Below are 21,198 nucleotides of genomic sequence, written 5' to 3'. Positions count from 1 at the left end.
TATCACAACGCAAGCAATTTGTCAGGAACCTACACTGGTTTACAGGCACACATTAAAGAACGAAAAGTGAAAGCGCATTATGTGGCTTGTGCAGCACATTCTCTGAATTTAGTCGGCACTAGCGCTGCAAGCTGTTGTCGGGAAGCATATTCATTTTTAAATGTAGTGCAAAACCTTTATAATTTTTCCTCTGCTTCTACACAGCGCTGGGATAAACTTCTTTCTTTCATCAAACCAGGAAGCAAAACGGTAAAAAGTTTATCAAAAACATGTTGGTCAGCAAGAGAGGAAGCGTGTGTAAGTCTATACGAAAACTGGGAGGGCGTTATCAAATGCACTCAGACATATTGCCAATAATACGTTTGAAGAAACACTTGTGTGAAATGAGGCTTCAGCTTTATTGAATCAACTCAGCAGACTAGAAACAGCAATCATGATGACAGTTTCGAAGGACATACTCTAGAGATTTAATAGTGTAAATCTGAAATTGCAAAATGTAAATATTGATACTAAAATAGTGCTTGAATGATATGAATCACTTGTGGGATTTATTGCATCTATTCGTGGCATGTTCGACTATTATGAAAATAAATTCATGGAGATTGTGACTGATATAGACTATGAATGCACCTATAGAAGAAGCTGACTCTGAAGAAGATTTTCTGACTGGAAGGGAAAAATCTAGAGTGAAACATTTCTCCCAGTACTCGACAACTTGTACGCCGAATTAGTGAGGAGGAAGGAAAGCTGCAGAACACTGTTGAACTCCTTCACAGTTTTCAGTAACCTTAAGAACAGTTCACCTGACGATATTGCTGAACGTGCACTAAAACTCCAAGCATCATATGACACAGTTTTAGAACCTTCCTTCCGTAGTGAATGTGTACATTTCGCGGAACTTTTGAAATCTTCTGAGATTAGTGATATACCAGTCGAAATGTGTAAATTTTTACAGAAAGAGAAGTTACAGTCCATATTTCGATGTGTGGCAATTACAAATTTTTCAGTAGAACGCTCTTTTTCGCCCCTTAAAAGACTGAAATCGTACCTACGTTCTACGTGGTCTGAGGAGAGATTCAACGCCTTGTGTATTCTTCACATCGAAGCCGATCTATCTGATAACCGTCTGAACTATGGAGATATGATCAACGAGTTTTCTGCCGTCAAAGACAGAGGCAAACTTTGTTCACTGGTGAGTTTGTTTATTTATTCATATAAGTTAGTTATCATAATGTGATTTTTATTATAATTTAGAGCACATTCATTGGATTTAGAAACTACATATTATCTGTTTATTTTACAATTTACGATGGCAGAACGCAGAACTAAACCGAAGGCGCCCGACAATACTAAACAATACCCGAATGACCCAGGCCGCTCGGCGCTGTACATTCATGTCATACTGATACTGTAGTATATTACAACTGATGCGTATTCTTGGTGTCTGCTGAAATGTATAGTTATCGCGGGAATATATGTTATCGGAGAGTACGCTCAGATGAAAAATTGTTAATAAATAACGTAGCTCAGTTCTGTCGATAAATACGTAAAAGCTTTGCTACTATCGTTAGAAAGAGCTATGGTGAGAGCTGTAGCTGCAGTACAAAAACTGTTCAGCCCTTACATGGATTAAAGGTAATGTGTACACTTATTATGCACCATCTAGCTACACAGACCCTAATACTTTACACGTTAACTATTAGATTATAAAACAAATTTTGATTTTCCCAAACTAGCCTGTAAAACTATGTACTAGCAAATCAAGTTCTGTGTTTGTTCGTCTGTATTTAGTTATTAGTTCATGCTCCGAAATCTCTATTTCATTTTCATTTCTTACGCTTTCCTATAGATTCACTTGTTAATACCGAACGTGTTTTTTTTATCTGCTACACATTCAAGTTATTAGATCGTAAAACGACAGTTTAATTTTAATTTTGAATGCATCTCTATAAAAATACGTATTAATTTCTAATGTATGAGACGTTCGCTTCAATTTTTGGATCGTAACACAACTTTTTTATTTTCATTTTTGACTGTTTCGTGTAAAAGAACATATTAAAAGTGAATGTATAACAAAAATCCGTTGTCTTCTACACGCTCTGCTGAATTTTTTGGCCATAAAGGAAAAGTTATTTTCCTTGCGTTTGTTTCTGTTGTCTTTCGACAGAAGAATGTTTTAACACAATGCAGTTTTAAGTTTGTTTTAACAGCTGCCGCACACCAGGTACAGTTCAGGAATCATATTACGTTTTGATTGAGGGCGACTAGACCGCTGACGCGTCCTTCAGAACAACGAATAGCAGAGTACGGAAACAGCTCACAGCGCACCCACCAAAAACGGCAATTCTGAAATGATCGGGTAATAGTCATTATTTAAAACATGTTTTCTTTGGGGGGGGGTATATAATTTGGTGTGCCTATGGGCGCATAATTTTTAAATCCGCCACTGGAAATCAGTCGGCAATTTCAATGCATATGGCATTTCGGTTACGAACTAGGAAAAACATAAGCCGTTGCTTTAAAAAATCTAGATGTTTCTGCAAATCACGGGTCCATGGCGTGATTCCGATGACAAGATGAGATGGACTGAAAACAGTTTTGTGTATAGTCTGAGTAAGTAACCAGCAGAGCCAGTAGAGAACTAGGAATACCTTGGCCAACTTTATGGCGAATTTTGAGGCGCCTTTGCTGTAGAAGCTCCACCGATTAAAATTCCCGCAGGTTCTTGTTGAAAATGACAAAGAGGATTTTATTGAATTTTGAGGTGGCGTGGCAAGGAAGTTGGAGGACGAAATTCCTCTCTCACACTTGATTTTTAAAGACGGAGCGACATTTCATCTTACTCAAAAGGTAATTAAACAGAGTATTTACATATGGGGTCTGGACCGCAACATGAGAGACGCAGCGAAGCTAAACGTGTTTTGTGTAATACCGCAAAATAATATTTATGAGCCATTCTTCTAGGTAGCTGTTAGTGGGATAATAATCCGTATCCCGTTTATATTTCATGATATAATGGTTAATTTTATTTGGTTCAGAACTGCCTACAGGAAATGTTGAATAGTGAGAAGGTAAAAAAAGGAAGAATAGTAATAAGTTGCAGATGGAATCCCAATTCGGTTTTCCACAGAGTAGACTACCCTGTGGCCTTGGTCCTTTATTTAGCTTGCATTATCGCGAATCTCTCGCCCAGTGCTAAGTGCCATGCGGCTGGTATAAAGCGCAGGTGACTATTGTATATAAGGAGGGTGAAACGACGGATCCGCAAAATTACAGACCAGTACTCTTAACACCGGTTCGCTGCAGAATTCTTGAACATGTTCTCGGTTCGAATATAATGAAATTCCTTTAGATGAAAAAGCTTCTGTCCATAAATCAGCACGGTTTTAGAAAGCATAGGCAGTGCGAAACTCAGCTTGCCTTTTCTCACATGATATCCTGTGATCTATGGATGAAGGGCAACAGGCTGAGTCCATATTCCTAAATTTCCGAAAAGCGTGTGACACGGTGTCCCACTGCAGCCTGTTAACGGAGGTACAAGCATACAGGATAAATTTTGGGTGGCGCGAAGACTTCTTAAGTAATAGGGCCCATTACGTTGTCCTCGACGGAGAGTGTTCATCGGCGACATGGGTATCGTCAGGAGCGCCCCAGGGGAGTGTGACACGACCCCTATTATTCTATACATGCATAAACCATCTGACGATCGGGATGAGTGGCAATCTACCACTGTTTGCTGACGATGCTGTGGTGTACAGTAAGGTGCCGCGGTTGAGTGACAGTAGGAGAACAGAAGGTAGCTTAGACAAAATTTCGAATTGGTGTGATGAATGGGAGCTACCTCTAAACGCACAAAAATGTAAGTTTAATGCAGACGAGTCGGAAAAACAATCCCATAATGTTCGGACAGAATATTATTAGTGTGCTGTTTGACACAGTCAGGTCGATTAAATAACTAGGCCTAACGTTGAAAGCAATCTCAAAAGGAACTTTCATGTAAAGATCGTAGTGGGGAGGTGAATGGCCGACTTCGGTTTACTGGGCGGGTTTCAGAAAAGTGTGGTTTCACAATAGACTTGCATTGAGGTGGACCACGGTTCAATCGTGCGTCCGGCCAACCAGATTTAGGTTTCCTGTGAAAGGGCACGGCTGACTTCCTTCCTCATCCTTCCCTAATCCGATGGGATTGATGACCTCGCTGTTTGGTCTGTAAAGGACAAGCCAAAACATTATGACCACCTGAATGAGATTTTCACTCTGCAGTGGAGTGTGCGATGATATGAAACTTTCTGGCAGATTAAAACTGTGTGCCGGACCGAGACTCGAACTCGGGACCTTTGCCTTTCACTTCACATAAGCTCTCCTTCGGACCTGCGAACCTGCAGGAGAGCTTCTGTGAAGTCTGGAAAGTAGGAGACGAGATACTGGCAGAAGTGAAGCTGTGAGGATGGGGCGTCAGTCGTGCTTGGGTAGCTCAGTTGGTAGAGCACTTGCCCGTGAAAGGCAAAGGTCCCGAGTTCGAGTCTCGGTCCAGCACACAGTTTTAATCTGCCAGGAAGTTTCATATCAGCGCATACTCCGCTGCAGAGTGAAAATCTCATTCTGGAAACATCCCCCAGGTTGTGGCTAAGCCATTTTTCCGCAATATACTTTCTTCCAGGAGTTCTAGTTCTGCAGGGTCGGCAGGAGAGCTTCTGTGAAGTTTGGAAGGAAGGAGACGAGATACTGGCAGAAGCGAAGCTGTGAGGACGGGGCGTGAGTCGTGTTTGGGTAGCTCAGTTGCTAGAGCACTTGCCCGTCAAAGGCAAAGTTCCCGAATTCGAGTCTCGGTCCGGCACACAGTTTTACGCTGCCAGGAAATATCCCTATGACCACCTGCCCAATAGGTTTTTGGGGTATCTCTGGAACGCAATATATCACCGACTCTAGGTAGAAGCCGACCTCGGGGAAGATCAGTTTGGATTCCGTAGATGTGTTGGAACACGTGAGGCAATACTGACTCTACGACTTATCTTAGAAGAAAGATTAAGGAAAGGCAAACCTACGTTTCTAGCATTTGTAGACTTAGAGAAAGCTTTTGACAATGTTGACTGGAATACTCTCTTTCAAATTCTGAAGGTGCCAGGGGTAAAATACAGGGAGCGAAAGGCTATTTACAATTTGTACAGAAACCAGATGGCAGTTATAAGAGTCGAGGGACATGAAAGGGAAGTAGTGGTTGGGAAGGGAGTGACACAGGGTTGTAGCCTCTCCCCGATGCTATTTAATCTGTATATTGAGCAAGCAGTAAAGGAAACAAAAGAAAAGTTCGGAGTAGGTATTAAAATCCATGGAGTAGAAACAAAAACTTTGAGGTTCGCAGATGACATTGTAATTCTGTCAGAGACAGCAAAGGACTTGCAAGAGCAGTTGAACGGAATGGACAGTGTCTTGAAAGGAGGGTATAAGATGAACATCAACAAAAGCAAAACGAAGATAATGGAATGCAGTCGAATTAAGTCGGGTGATGGTGAGGGAATTAGATTAGGAAATGAGACACTTAAAGTAGTAAAGGAGTTTTGCAATTTGGGGAGCAAAATAACTGATGATGGTCGAAGTAGAGAGGATATAAAATGTAGACTGGCAATGGCAAGGAAAGCGTTTCTGAAGAAGAGAAATTTGTTAACATCGAGTAAAGATTTAAGTACAGGAAGTCGTTTCTGAAAGTATTTGTTTGGAGTGTAGCCATGTATGGAAATGAAACATGGACGATAAATAGTTTGGACAAGAAGAGAATAGAAGCTTTCGAAATGTGGTGTTACAGAAGAATGCTAAAGATTAGATGGGTAGATCACATAACTAATGAGGAGGTATTGAATAGAACTGGGGAGAAGAGGAGTTTGTGGCACAACTTGACCAGAAGAAGGGATCGTTTGGTAGGACATGTTCTGAGGCATCAAGGGATCACCAATTTAGTACTGGAAGGCAGCGTGGAGGATAAAAATCATAGATGGAGACCAAGAGATGAATACACTAAACAGATTCAGAAGGATGTAGGCTGCAGTAGGTAGTGGGAGATGAAGAAGCTTGCACAGGATAGAGTAGCATGGAGAGCTGCATCAAGCCAGTCTCAGGACTGAAGACCACAACAATAACAACAGGTATCATAGATGCGACAATTTGTTGGAAGGTTTTGGAGGTATGTGGTACCACATTTTTACGCATAAGTCGTGAATTTTCCGTAAGCAACGGGCTGGTGATTGGTGGGCGCGGCTTTGGCGCCTGATAGCGACCCAAATGGGTTTCATTAGATCCGCATCATGCAAATTTGATGACTAAGGTATCAATGTGAGTTCACTTCCATGTTCTTCAAAACTCTGTAGCACTGTTGTACCATTGAGACACAGGAAATTATCCCACTCAAAGGTAACGTCACCGTCGGCAAAGAAATCAAACATGAAGCGACGCAGGTGGTTTGCAGCTGTCAGCGTGTCTTCGATTACCATCACAGGTCCTGCGAGCGCAGGAGAATGGCTCCCATAGCACATTACTGCTCCCACAAGCCTGAGTCCTTGGCGCGTTGCACGTTTCGAACCGCCGTTCGCGTGGATGAGGGCTTTTGTGTCGACGACCATCGACCAGGTGTAGCAAAAAGGTGATACGTCCGACGAAGGGATGCGTTTCCATTGATCCACGGTCTAACATCGACGATCCCGCGCCCACTGCAGTCGTAATTGACGATCTCGTTGGGCCAACATGTGAACACGAACGGGTCATCTGCTGTGGAGCCCCATGGTCAACAATGTACGATAGACGGTGCGCGCACCAGCATTATGCTCTTCCGGCAGAGATGCCACAGATCGCTACCTATCCTGCTTTACAGAGTAGGCAAGTCTCCGAATCCCATGTTCTGTGAAGAGTCGACGTCCAAACATTTATCGCCCAGAGGTAGTTTCACTGTCGTTCTACCACTTTCCAGAGATGCTCACTACAGTAGCACATGAACAATCGACAGCTACGCCGTTTTCGAGGTACTTGTTCGCAGGCATTGGGTTATAATAATATCGGCTTTGTCAAAGTCGCTTATGTCAGTAGATTTCCCCAGCTGCAGCCTGTGTCGTCGCCAGAGTGATTCCCCATTCGTCTTTGATCCACTTACGGATACTTCCCGTACCTTGTCACGTTCCCGCAACGCCACCAGGCGACATATAATCTCGTGGGTGACAGTGGTCGTAATGTTTTAGCTTAGAAGGCTAGTACGACCCATTCTTGACTGCTGCTCTAGTGTTTGGGGTACCCACCAGTCGGACTAAGGGAAGACATCGTAGCAGTTGGTAGACCGAGTGTTACATTTGTCACTGATAGTTTCGATAAGCAAGCAAAAGTTACGGCGAATCTTCCGGGAACTCAAATGGGAATGTCTGGAGGGAAGGCTACGTTCTTTTCGAGGAACTCTATTGCGAAAGTTTAGAGAACCGGCATTTAGGCTGACTGTAGAATTATCACACTGCCGCCAATGTACACTTCAGTTATGAACCACGAAATAAGATAAAAGAAATTAGGGCTCGTACGGAGACAATCGTTTTTCTCCTGCACTATTTTAGAGTTGTACAGGAAGGGAAATGGGTAGTAGTATTTGTGGAGTCAGTATGTAGATGTAGATGTAGGTGTAATGTTTATCGTGCCCTTGTCAAAGAGGTCACTAAAGATGGAGCACAAGCTCGGAACAGCAAAGGATGGGGAATGAAATCGGCCGTGTCCTTTTAGAAGGAACCATCTCGTCATTTCCGTTAAGCGATTTCGGTAAATCCTGGAAAACCTATATCCGGACGTCCAGACAGGGATTCGAACCGTCGTGTTCCCGAGTGCGATTCCAGTAAGCTAACCACTGCGCCTCCTCACACGATTTGCGTAGTGGGGATCGCTATGTGATGTTCTGGTGATGTTTCAGTCACGCAGACCTCGTTCCTCTGGTTAGTGTAAAAGGCAGATTGATTCGGAAGAGTTATCCCGAGCTGATGGACAAACGTATTTTGCCATCTTCCAAAGAGACAACTCTTGCGTCGACGGGGCTGAAGCTATGGCTATTAAACGAGAGTAACATTCGGGATCAGTCACAATGTGAGTGACCTGCCTAAGGTTTTAATACCCACGAAAACCTTCTGCGCCGCTTGTAACAACGCACCAAACGACAGTTACGATATCAACATTTTGTAGTCGAACTTTGGGAGTCTATGTGGTAAAAATGTTTATGCTTGACCAACGTTATCAGTTCCACGCCTTCGAGAAGCAGAGTTGTTAGACAAGCCCTACGCACTATTAAGAGCAAGATGACTAGCGTTCTAAAACAAGCTTCGGCTACCGTTAACTATCATAAGTAGGCGTTACCTGTTGTTGGGTGTGTTCCTTACTTACCGGGCGTTATCTCATGCATATACTATCAAAGTCTTACTAGCTTTTCCTAAAAATCGGAAGAGTTGAATCGTCTAGAAACCGAATGAGGGTATAAAAGGGCTGGGTAACCTACGGAACATTTTTTTTTCTAGATAGTTATCGTCACGTCTGTTGCTTAAAAGTAAATAGTATTTATAGCTAAATTGAAATTGTCAATGTTTAATACAGCCTTTATTCGAAAATTATTGATCTGTAAGGTGAACCAGAAGGATTTTGCAATAGGAATAAAGAAAACACTACAGATTTATCATAAGCCGCTAGAAAATGCAATTACCCTATTAAAAAGGTAAAATAAAACAAAGTTGTAAAACAAAAATATATCAGACATCGCTTCAGTACTTCGTCGAACTTGTATAAAACATGTTTGTGTTATTCATACACACCTTTCACTTTTATGAATGATAACAGGAAATTGTTGCCTTTGGCCATGTTGAAGAATGTTCTATTGAGTACTAAATAACAACAATAATTGCATATATTTTTTATGTTTGTGCATGTAAACTGTATTTGATGAAAAGTAACTGCTTTGGTTACATAAAAGCACAGAAGATACGCGCTCAAACAGTTTTTATTACTTATGATATGCAGAATTCTTTTTGGTAGGATAAGAATATTTCTAACAGCAATAAGAAAAGAGTTTTTAAGATAATGGTCGAATCAGTGCTATGCTATGGATCAGAACAATGGATCTTAAATGCGGATCTCAAAAGAAGACTAATAACTGTGGAAATGGATGATTTGCGTAGGAGTTCCAGAATATCAAGAATCGAAAGGAAAACTAATGATGAAGTAAGAGCCAGACTGAAGGCAAATGATACAGTGATAGATATAACTGAAAGACGGGAATGTGATGAGAATGCCAGATCATCGGTGGCCAAAGACGGTTTATGAATGGAAACCACCAGGCAGACGTAAGCGCGGAAGACCACGACGTTCTTGGACAGACCACGTAAAAGGAGTAATGGAACACCGTTGCATCGACAAGGAAGATGCGCTGGATAAAGAGACTTGGCGGAGCATAACAGAAATACAAGATATTGTTATTAATTAGTCTTTGTGTTGATTAATCCTGTAATAATAATAATAATTATTATTATATGCAGTTTATATTCTGTAAGAATATACAAAAAAAGCACTCCGTCATCAGGCCACAAGTGGCTCATCGGGACCATCCGACCGCCGTGTCATCCTCAACTGTGGATGCGGATAGGAGGGGCGTGTGGTCAGCACACTGCTCTCCCGGTCGTTACGATGGTTTTCTTGGACCGGAGCCGCTACTATTCGGTCGAGTAGCTCCTCAATTGGCATCACGAGGCTGAGTGCACCCCGAAAAATCGCAACAGCGCATGGCGGCCCGGATGGTCACCCATCCAAGTGGCGGCCACGCCGGACAGCGCTTAACTTCGGTGATCTGACGGGAACCGGTGAGTCCACTGCGGCAAGGCCGTTGTCCACGTAAGAATATACAAAGTACTCAAAAAAATACACAACGGGCTAACTGTGAATGATACGCAGCTCTGATCATGTGCAAAACAAACAGTCAAAATGACAAAGAGAATTTGTTGAACCACAGTTTCTATCCTACCCATTCATTTATGTCTGTTTCCCTTATCAGTACTACCAATACTACCGACAATCCTACCATCTACTACGTCATTAATTTAGTGTACCAAAATTACCGAACTCCAGTTTCGGTAGAGCGCAACAGTAAAGATGACTGATGGGCTTAGACTCAAGAAGAGGGAGCGGTACGAGTGAAGGGAGAATCAGAGAGTAAAGAGGCGCTGACTATAGCAATGTTCCAACTACTGCAGTGCAAACTCGTAGGAGTGTCGTCGCTATAGGAACGAAGGCAGGAAAACATGAGACAAATGTGTAGTGCCTTGCTAATGCGTAAGATAGCGTGACATGCGCGACCTACCATTGTCGACGTGCGTCACACCTCCTCTGGTGTGTAAATGGAAGACTTGACGAGTGAGACACGTGTGAGGTTTTCCGCGTCCATTATGCAGAAACGAGGCTGCGCGATGACAAACGAGACGGGGTAAGACTAGAGGGCGCGGCGGCGGCTGGCCGCCAGGAAACGGAGATAATTACTGGCGGCGATCAAAGGCGATGTAGCGGCGCATTAGCTGGCCCCCAGCTCTGAAGGGACATACGCCAGGCGCACGCTGCCGGCGCTGGTGCTGCCCCGGGGCTCTCGGGCAGGCGCTCTGCCACCTCACTCCGTCTCTACTTAGTAAGTACCGGCAAAAACGGTCTACTTATACAGTACCACCCAAACTGCACAAAAAATTTTGCACCACTTGCTTATCTGCAAACATGTGTGGCTTCCGATTCGACTGGATCAGGAAATAATACAATAAGCCTTCTCAAACAAAGGATGAAAAACATTACAGTGAAAGAAAAACAAAACAATAGTAGAAGTAAAGACGTATCGTTCAACGAAAGGATGGAAGGAAGGTTAGGATTTTAACGTCCCATCGATATCGAGGACAGTAGAGACAGAGCACAAACTAGGATCGTTTCAGGGATGGCGGAGGAAATCGGTGGTGATCTTTCAAAGAAACCATCGCAACATTTGCCTGGAGCGAGTTAGGGAAATCTTGGAAATCCTAAATCTTTATGACTGGACATAGATTCGAATAGTTGTCCTCCCAAATGCAAACCCAGTGTGCTAATCACTGCGCCACCTCTCTCGGCGACATCCTGTTTGAAAGTGCACATTCTTACACCTGGAGGATCAAAATCTGCTTGAACAACGTTATGAGTTGCAAGCCTTCAAGAAGCAAAGTTGTTAGACAAGCCAGCCTGACACACTATTATGAGCAAGAGTTGTAAAACTATGTGACGTGTTGCTCCACCCCGAGTATTGCCTCATAGTTGGATCATCCTTCGGTTGTAATAGTCGAGACATTGCTGCTCCAGCCTGCCCCTCTCTTCGACGACGACCCTTCTGAGGTGATCCACTGAGTGACTAGGGCTCCTGCGAGGATGCCCTTCAAGTTTCAACTGGTCCCAACCATGGTCAGCTGTGTTCGTGTCAGGAGATAACTGCAGGCCATTCCACTCGTTTGACTCCTGCCTTCTAGAGCGAGTTGACCATGAGGTGGGTGTGACAAGCTCATGCATTGTCGTCTTGAACTATAAATCCGTCACGGCAAGGTGGCTTGTCCTTTGAGCTCGCCTCTCTTTCACCTAACTGATCACATTTATGGACTGTATGCAGATCAGGATACTTGTGTCACATTAAGGAGGAACAGTGACCATTTCAGTGAACAGTATGGAACATTGACAATGATTAGGCACATTCTTGGTTGTAACGTAATTTTGCAAGCAGTATTTTGAGGTGAGTAATTGTGCTCACATTGGAAGTGTGTCTTCCTCTTGATCAGCTAAGGCTGCTGTTGGGGATGGCAGCAACTGCTGGTGTATATAGCAAAATAGCCACTTTATTGCTGGCAATTTAGAGAATGCAAAGGACTGAGCTCAAGTGTAGTGGGACGAGTCTTGGTCATCGCTTTGCCCTGTGGGATGAAAAATGGCAGACGAGCGTTAGCAGCAGGGGGTTAGCTTGAGTTGGGCACAGGGTGCTAGTAATTGATGCTTGCAGAGGAGAGACCACACCTCAGCTTTTGGAGATAGCCTTGACTATATTTTCCCGTGGGCAGTCCTTTGCCGTATCACATTTCCTTCGGTCGCCATAATGGGTCCGCACGGCTTGACATCTGACTCACGCGCTTTCCAAGAACCACTGCATTGTTTGAGGAACATGTTGGCTCCCATGTCTGCATTGTTTAAGGAACATGTTGGTTCCCACGCCAGTGTTCCACCACGAATGATGAATGTATGTCTTGATCGGAGAGCTGACTGTGACATCGAGACATGTACCAGAGGGTGGCTGTTTGATGCCGCAACAGAGAGTCAATCGATGGAAAAGGAGTGTCCTGTCTCTTGGAAGGAGGCAGTAATGTATTAAAAAAATTGCTATTGACGAAAAACATCGCTTACGCCCTGCCATTGGTGGATTATGCTTTTTGAAGGAGCTCTATGTGGATCATAAGGTTTTGGAGAGTACGAAGGAGGAGTGGAGGCAATGAGTAGCAGAAATGCGGAGACAGAGGATAGTCATGATCAGACTGTCGGAGTGTGATTGTAATGAGACAGAGGTATATGCGACGTGTGGTAGCCTCACGGCCCACCATACATTTGGTGTTAGGTGCGAAGAAACTCTGATCGATTTTCGGTTTGTTGCCGTGAGGCAAACCTGAGCGCAGTTTCTGATCGAGGGCCGTGGTTCGCGTGGCATCACAGCTTGATGTCTGTTTTGGAGACGCAATTCCTGGTTCTGTATCAAGCAGCGCAGGCTGTGGTACTTCGGTAGAGTCTCCGCTGTGGCGTGAAGTTCACTTCTTTGCAGACTCCCTGTGGTGCATGGTAAGCACTGTGCTGCTCCGGCTTAATAGGAATATTGGAGGTGAATTGTTCACCACATGTGGCATTCGTCCCTGCAAACAGCAGCAGTCGTAGCCCCAAATACATATAGCGCATTAGCATTTCTGTTAATACTGTGAACTGTAGTCAGATAGCGTTATACGGATTAAGTGAGAACTGTGGTCTAGGGAATCCACTCATTCCCGACTTTGTCAACTGCACTGCAGCACTTTTTGTATTCGTTCTAATTAAGTCATTTACGTTTTCTCATCGAATTTCACCCTTGTGTTTTTCGTCAATGAATCTGCGTAATCACACTGGACACCTTGAATTTCAGCAGAAATTGGACCTTATAATCCTTTACCATTAGGGCTAAAATATGAATTAGGTTAGGTCAGGTTTTCATTGCGCATAGTTTTATAGTGGTGTAGGTGAAGGGTTGTTCTGTGACGTAGAGTATTATATGGCAGATAGAAGTAAGGAGTGATATCCTACATTACCAAAATAAACTCGCACATCAGATGTTATGTAACTCGTTGGCTTCTTTGGGACTTGAAGATCCCGCGCCGCTCTCACTATCTGCTTCAGTTCTTCCTGTCCTGTGCCGCTTTCTCCCATTCACTGATACCCAGCAGTCTGCAGTCTGAGGTCACTTCATCTTTCCATCTGCTTCTTGGTGGTCCAGGGCGTCTTGATGCTTCTATCTTCTTTTCTGATATCTGATGCAATATTCTGCCACGGTCCACGGCTCGCCCGTTGCAAACGTCTCGGCTCGCCGATGTTCAGTACTTAGCGTTATGGGGGACTGATGACCTTCGCTGTTTAGTCCCCCTTAAACATCCCAACAACCACCACCACTTAGCGTTAGTCGTTTAGCTTAACTAGTTTTTTATTGCGTCTCCAAACCAGTATTTGTGTTCTTGGTCAAAGATTGGCCCATTATTTTTTTGTGCACTTCATTTTCGGAGACTGACAGTTGATGCTCTTCATTTTTGGTCATGCTCCATGCTACCACTCAGTACTGCTCAGTACTTCAGTACTGTCCTAATAATTGTGTTGTTGAGTTTCAGCTTGATTTTCCTGAAGGACAGAAGTTTTTGGAGGGAGAAGTAAACTTTGTTTGCGTTCCATAATCTAGTTTGCTAAAGTTGGGAGTATAATTTTCTGTGTGAAGGTCATCACGTTGATACCTCGTGATGTTTTTCCTTTGTATGATAATATTGTAGGTGAGTGGGGGGGGGGTGTAGATAAATGAAAGGAGGGGATGGTTTTAAATTGATATGTAACATACCCCCCCCCCCCCCCTCCCATGAACCATGGACCTTGCCGTTGGTGGGGAGCTTCCTTGCCGCAGCGAGACAGATAGCCGTACCGTAGGTGCAACCACAACGGACGGGTATCTGTTGAGAGGCCAGACAAACGTGTGGTTCCTGAAGAGGGGCAGCAGCATTTTCGGTAGTTGCAGGGGCAACAGTCTGGATTCTTGACTGATCTGGATTTGCAACACTAACAAAAACGGCCTTGCTGTGCTCGTACTGCGAACGGCTGAAAGCATGGGGAAACTACAGCCGTAATTTTTCCCAAGGACATGCAGCTTTACTGTATGGTTAAATGATGATTGCGTCCTATTGGGTAAAGTATTCCAGAGGTAAAATAGTCCCCCATTCGGATCTCCGGGAGGGGACTACTCAGGAGGATGTTGTTAACAGGAGGAAGAAAACTGGCGTTCACGGATCGGAGCGTGGAATGTCAGATCCCTTAATCGGGCAGGTAGGTTAGAAAATTTAAAAAGGGAAACGGATAGGTTAAAGTTAGATATAGTGGGCAGGAGGAACAAGACTTCTGGTCAGGGGACTACAGGGTTATAAATACAAAATCAAATAGGGGTAATGCAGGAGTAGGTTTAATAATGAATAGGAAATTAGGAATGCAGGTAAGCTACTACAAATAGCATAGTGAACGCATTATTGTGGCTAATATAGATACGAAGCCCACGTCTGCCACAGTAGTACAAGTTTATGTGCCAACTAGCTCCGCAGATGACGAAGAGATTGATGAAATGTATGATGAGATAAAAGAAATTATTCAGATAGTGAAGGGAGACGAAAATTTAATAGTCATCGGTGACTGGAACTCGATAGTAGCAAAAGGAAGAGAAGGAAACGTGGTAGGTGAACGTGGAATGGGAGTAAGGAATTTGAAGAGTAGGCCGCGTGGTAGAATTTTGCACAGAGCATAACTTAATCATAGCTAACACTTCATTCAAGAATCATAAAAGAAGGTTGTATACATGGAAGAAGCCTGGAGGTACTGGAAAGTCTCAGATAGGTTATGTAATGATATGACAGAGATTCAGGAACAAGGTTTTAAATTGTAAGACATTTCCAGGGGCAGATGTGGACTTTGACCACAATCTATTGGTTATGAACTGTAGATTATAAATGAAGAAATTGCAAAAAGGTGGGAATTTAAAGAGATGGGACCTGGATAAACTGAAAGAACCAGTGGTTGTAGAGAGCTTCAGGAAGAGCATTAGGGAACGTTTGACAGGTATGGGGGAAAGAAATACAGTAAAAGAAGAATGGGTAACTTTGAGAGACGAAATAGTGAAGGTAGCAGAGGATCAAGTAGGTAAAAAGATGACGGCTAATAGAAATCCTTGGGTAACAGAACAAATATTGAATTTAATTGATAAAAGGAGAAAATATAAAACTGCAGTAAATGAATCAGGCAAAAAGGAAGACAAACGTCTCAAAAATGAGATCGACAGGAAGTGCAAAATGGCTAAGCAGGGATGACTAGAGGGCATATGTAAGGATGTAGAAGTGTATATCACTAGGGGTAAGATAGATGCTGCCTACAGGAAAATTAAAGAGGCCTTTGGAGAAAAGAGAACTACTTGCTTGAATATCAAGAGCTCAGATAGAAACACAGTTCTGAGTAAAGAAGGGAAAGCAGAAACTTGGAAGGAGAATATAGAGGGCCTATACAAGGGCGATGTTCTTGAGGATAATATTATAGAAATGGAAGAGAATGTAGATGAAGGTGAAATGGGAGATATGATACTGCGTGAAGAGTTTGACAGAGCACTGAAAGACCTAAGTCGAAACAAGGCTCCGGGAGTAGACAACATTCCATTAGAACTGCTGATAGCCGTGGGACAGCTAGCCCTGATAAAACTCTACCATCTGGTGAGCAAGATATATGACACAGGCGAAATACCCTCAGACTTCAAGAAGAATATAATTATTCCAATCCCAAAGAAAGCAGGTGTTGAAAGTTGCGAAAATTACTGAACTATCAGTTTCATAAGTCACGGCTGCAAAATACTAACACGAATTCTTTACAGACGAATGGAAAAACTGGTAGAAACCGACCTCGGGGAAGATGAGTTTCGATTCCGTAGAAATGTTGGAACACGTGAGGCTATACTCACCCTACGACATATTTTAAAAAATAGATTAAGGAAAGGTAAACCTACGTTTCTAGCATTTGTAGATTTAGAGAAAAGTTTTGAGAGTGTTGACTGGAATATTCTCATTCAATTCTGAAGGTGGTAGGGGTCATATACAGGGAGCGACATGCTACTTACAATTTGTACAGAAACCAGATGGCAGTTATAAGAGTCGAGAGGCATGAAAGGGAAGCAGTGGTTGGGAAGGGAGTGAGACAGGGTTGTAGCCTATCCCCGATGTTATTCAATCGGTATATTGAGCTAGCAGTAAAGGAAACAAAAGAAATGTTCGGAGTAGGAATTAAAATCCATGGAGAAGAAATAAAAAATTTGAGGTTCGCCGATTACATTGTAATTCTGTCACAGACAGCAAAGGATCTGGAAGAGCAGCTGAACGGAATGGACGGTGTCTTGAAAGGAGGATATAAGATGGAGATCAACAAAAGCAAAACTGGGATAATGGAATTTAGTCGAATGAAATCGGGTGATGCTGCGGGAAATAGATTAGCAAATGAGACGCTTGAAGTTCAAAATGGTTCAAATGGCTCAGAGCAAATATGAGACTTAACATCTGTGGTCATCAGTCTCCTAGAACTTAGAACTACTTAAACCTAACTAACCTAAGGACATCACACACATCCATGCCCGAGGCAGGATTCGAACCTGTGACCGTGGCGGTCACGCGGTTCCAGACTGAAGCGCCTAGAACCGCTCGGCCACACTGGCCGGCGACGTAAAGTAGTAAAGGAGTTCTGCTATTTGGGGAGCAAAATAACTGATGATGGTCGTAGTTGAGAAGATGTAAAATGTAGACTGGCAATGGCAAGGAAAGCGTTTCTGAAGAAGAGAAATTTGTTAACATCGAGAATAGATTTAAGTGTCAGGAAGTCTTTTCTGAAAGTGTTTCTTGTGGAGTGTAGCCATGCATAAAAGTGAAACGTGGACGATAAATAATTTAGACAAGAAGAGAATAGAAGCTTTAGAAATGTTGTGCTATAGAAGTAGTCTGAAGATTAGGTGGGTAGATCACACAACTAATGAGGAGGTATTGAATAGAATTGGAGAGAAGAGAAATTTGTGGCACAACTTGACTAGAAGAAGAGCTCGGTTGGTAGGGCATATTCTGAGGCATCAGGAGATCACTAATTTAGTATTGCAGGGCAGCGTGGAGGGTAAAAATCGTAGAGGGAGAACAAGAGATGAACACACTAAGCAAATTCAGAAGGATGTAGGTTGCAGTAGGTACTGGGAGATGAAGAAGCGTGCACAGGATAGAGTAGCGTGGAGAGCTGCATCAAACCAGTCTCTGGACTGAAGACCACAACAACATATAACATAATTCAGTCATTAATTGCATTCAAGGACATAATTGCATAAAATCATACTATTGAAGTATTCAAATGTGCTTGGAATAGGGATTGGAGAGCTGAACCACAATTTGACCTTAAATGGAGTTAATTGCTTCTGATATGCAATTTAACATTGAAAGGTTAAAGATTCTCGAAGAACAATCTGCTTTCAAAGTAAATCAAACAGTTGAACGCTATCCGACTTTAAAGTTAAGTGAGTACCTGTCATTGACTATGAAATCAGTGAGAAGCAAATAATTGAATCTAACGCGCATCTCAGAGACGAATCTGATGAAAATATATTGAACAAACTGTAGCTAAAGTTCACTGGTGTCGGTACGGTACAATATTCGTTGATTTCAGCATAAAACTGGCATTAAATTCAAGGCTTTTTTATATATGTGGACCATTACGCTCGCGAGTGCAAACGGAAACCTTCCTCAAACTAGCCGTCTGAAAGGAAAGAGTCTTGGCACCACAAACCTATGGCCAGTGGTGCGCCCCAGTGTGAGCCATAAGTGGCCGGTGGCGAGTGCCCTTATACCTAGAAGAGTCCATCACTGGACCTCTTCTTTCGACATTTGGTTAGTAGATGCGTCTGCGCTTCGTCGCTGGCAATAGCTACAGTCATTTGCCGTCAGTTGATGTTGCACTCTGTTGTGAAGATAGTTGAGTTTTGTCGTCATGAAATAGCTCACGCAAAACTAGTACAGATCGCTACTCTCTTATACTCTCTTCAAGATGCCGCTCTTTCACTATATATGTACTCCTATTTACTGCGATTTTGATGGTTACGAGTCACCATGTCACTTAATATAAACGCATTTAGTTCTCAAATGTTGTTGGTACATGTCTGCTATGCGTAAGTTCAGATGTTTGACGGTCCTGTGGTGGCTGGATATGTTTCTTCCGGTGAAACAGCAACCATGCATTCCATACATAAATCTTTTCTAGTGTATTTTCAAACATAGTACCTGAACACGTTCTTTTCATTTTCTTTTTCGCCTTTGAGCTAATTGCTACGTGTGAGTTATAAGTTATTTTCAACATAGGCGAATTCCCGGCTGATTTCTCGATATGGGTTAAAGTACAAGTACGCTTCTCGGATTTTTCGTGGTTCACATCATTTTAACTTGGGTCATGAAGACTGTAGTGTAATAAGTGATGGCATCACAACAGCATATTAGAATTGAAAATGAGAACTTTTATACTCCCTATCGCGTTAGGTTATCGAATCGGTAGTATGCTTTTCTGTGTGAAGAGCTGTTATCAGTGGAAAATGGGCTGATTTCCAGCTCCAGGACTCATATATCTTACGCAGCCTGGCGGCTGATCGCTCAATCCTGTTAGACCCTCCGGTGGTGGCAGTCGTGCATGGTGATTCAGCTCTTAGCGACCTACCGCGGAAGCTCATGGATGGGGCACTGACAGATTTATCCACCGGTCCAGTGACCATGAACTTTGCCACTGAGGAAAGGAACTTCCTGTGGTGTAGTGCTAAAGACATAAACAGTCCCAGGACAGCATAAGTGGACAGATCCTAACTTAGTGCAACATCAGAGGGGAAATGTTTAAACTTTGGGCATCTGCACTTCAACTTAGGGCAGGCAGTGTGTAACATCACAGGGAGTACCTTGTGACCAACTTGTATTCTATACTTCGAACAACTGATGTGACAACAATGACTGCAAGTCCCTACACGTCTGCAGATTAAGGACAACATAGTAAGCGGTTTTTCATGTTGCTGAAACTAGGTCAGCAGACTGGTTACAACCTGTAGGAAGAAAAAGATGTTTATGTATCCATAGGCTCAGACTAGTATCTTTTGTGTAACAGTCTTGGACCTGCAGAGGAAACAAACGCCCTTTGTCCCAGTACTGGTACAGAGGGGAGGAGTGACATTGCCTGTTCGCCTGTGTCCCAGAACTGCGGGTTTGGATTTGTAAAGGAAACGAGTCTTAGGGGAAATCGCAGGAAGTCTGGCAACAGTGTACTCTGCACCAGTGATCCAGGTCAGCCACCTTGCATTGTGGCATCATAGAGCTGCAGATACGTTGAACTGTATACTTTTCACAAGTTACCTGCGTCCACCAGTGTGCCGGCCGGAGTGGCCGTGCGGTTCTAGGCGCTACTGTCTGGAACTGCGAGACCGCTACGGTCGCAGGTTCGAATCCTGCCTCGGGCATGGATGTGTGTGATGTACTTAGGTTAGTTAGGTTTAAGTAGTTCTAAGTTCTAGGGGACTGATGACCTCAGAAGTTGAGTCCCATAGTGCTCAGAGCCATTTGAACCATTTCTATCAGTGTGGAAATGCACTACTTTCGATTTTTTAATTTCCAGCCAATTTTAATTTCCCATCAATGTATACTTAGCACAACAGCTCCGCTCCCAAGTTACATAACAGGAGTGGGGGGAAACCAAGTAGTAAAATTGACTTTACCACCAGTTTTTGGATTTCCCACAAAAATTTCAATATCCCGCTTTTTTTTTTACATATAGAACAATTGGCCTTTGTCAGATATCTGGTAACAGTGCATGACATCGTAGGAGCGGGGGGAAAGGTAAATCTGGCAAGAATGAACTGTGCACCAGAACACCACTGTGCATGCAGTGACTGCGCTCCCTTTGACAGCTGGAAACGCTATCAGCAGACGGCTACGCTGTGCAGATGGGCACGGCGTGGAAGCAGAAAGTTGTTAGAGCTCGTGAGTGACATTTGGTGGCTGCTGCTCGGAAATGAGAGGCACCAGACGATTGGTTGTGCCTGTGTGGGATTGGCCTCTCGTGGCATTCGTTGTGTACTCCAGTTCCAGTGCATAACAAACGCTATGAAGCAAATTAAACTGAGAAGAAACACTAAGGAGACCTATGTAGCGCCTTGAGTTATATGGTAGACAGTGTGACACCATTTGCACACAATCACAAAGAAACATTGCTTTAATTCAGAAAATGAAACTTGCGAATCATCGGGAATGTTAAAATTATTTAAGCAATCTAAGCTAAGAATAAACGCCGTGGAGAACTATCTAGCGCCAAGAGCTATGTGAAAGGCTGTTTGATACCATGTGGATTGCGATTAGAAGAAAAGTACGGGCTCCTTTATTAAAATTACATTCACAAATCATTGGAAAACATTTCAAAACGTTATGTAAGCCAATATCGACTATGAGCTGTACATTTGATTATAGAAATTAGAATTGCAAAGGATCGGAAATGATGTTACAGCACCATTTAAGCAAAACTAATTCGGGAAATGGAAGAACCGCAAACACCCCCGGCCAGTCTTAGGTTATTAACAAGTCTAGACCCACGCGGTAACTCCTTATCCCAGCAGCAGGACTCGCTCGAGCCGGTCTGGCACCAGCCATCCCCAGGAACGGAATTCCCCCTTTTCACAGGCAACAGATACCCCCCACCTGTCCCCCTCCTCCTCCCACTAGTTTCCTGGCGAAGAGCCAACGGTTCACGTAAAATACGTGACCCAGTACCTGCCCCCCCCCCTCCCCCCCCCCCCCAATTAAAGCTGCT

The 21,198-nt window shown here is 43.4% G+C and overlaps 1 non-coding gene across 1 annotated transcript; it reads left to right on the top strand.

Annotated features, from left to right (window-relative positions):
* Positions 1 to 4,462: 4,462 nt before the first annotated feature.
* Positions 4,463 to 4,537, top strand: Trnas-uga. Its single transcript has one exon. It is a non-coding gene; the product is annotated as a tRNA-Ser (tRNA).
* The last annotated feature ends 16,661 nt before the right edge of the window (positions 4,538 to 21,198 follow it).

This window comes from Schistocerca piceifrons, chromosome 2 (genome assembly GCF_021461385.2).
Source record: "Schistocerca piceifrons isolate TAMUIC-IGC-003096 chromosome 2, iqSchPice1.1, whole genome shotgun sequence".
Taxonomy (NCBI): domain Eukaryota; kingdom Metazoa; phylum Arthropoda; class Insecta; order Orthoptera; family Acrididae; genus Schistocerca; species Schistocerca piceifrons.
Note: the sequence above shows the minus strand (reverse complement) of the source record. Positions and strands in the feature narration are given on the sequence as shown.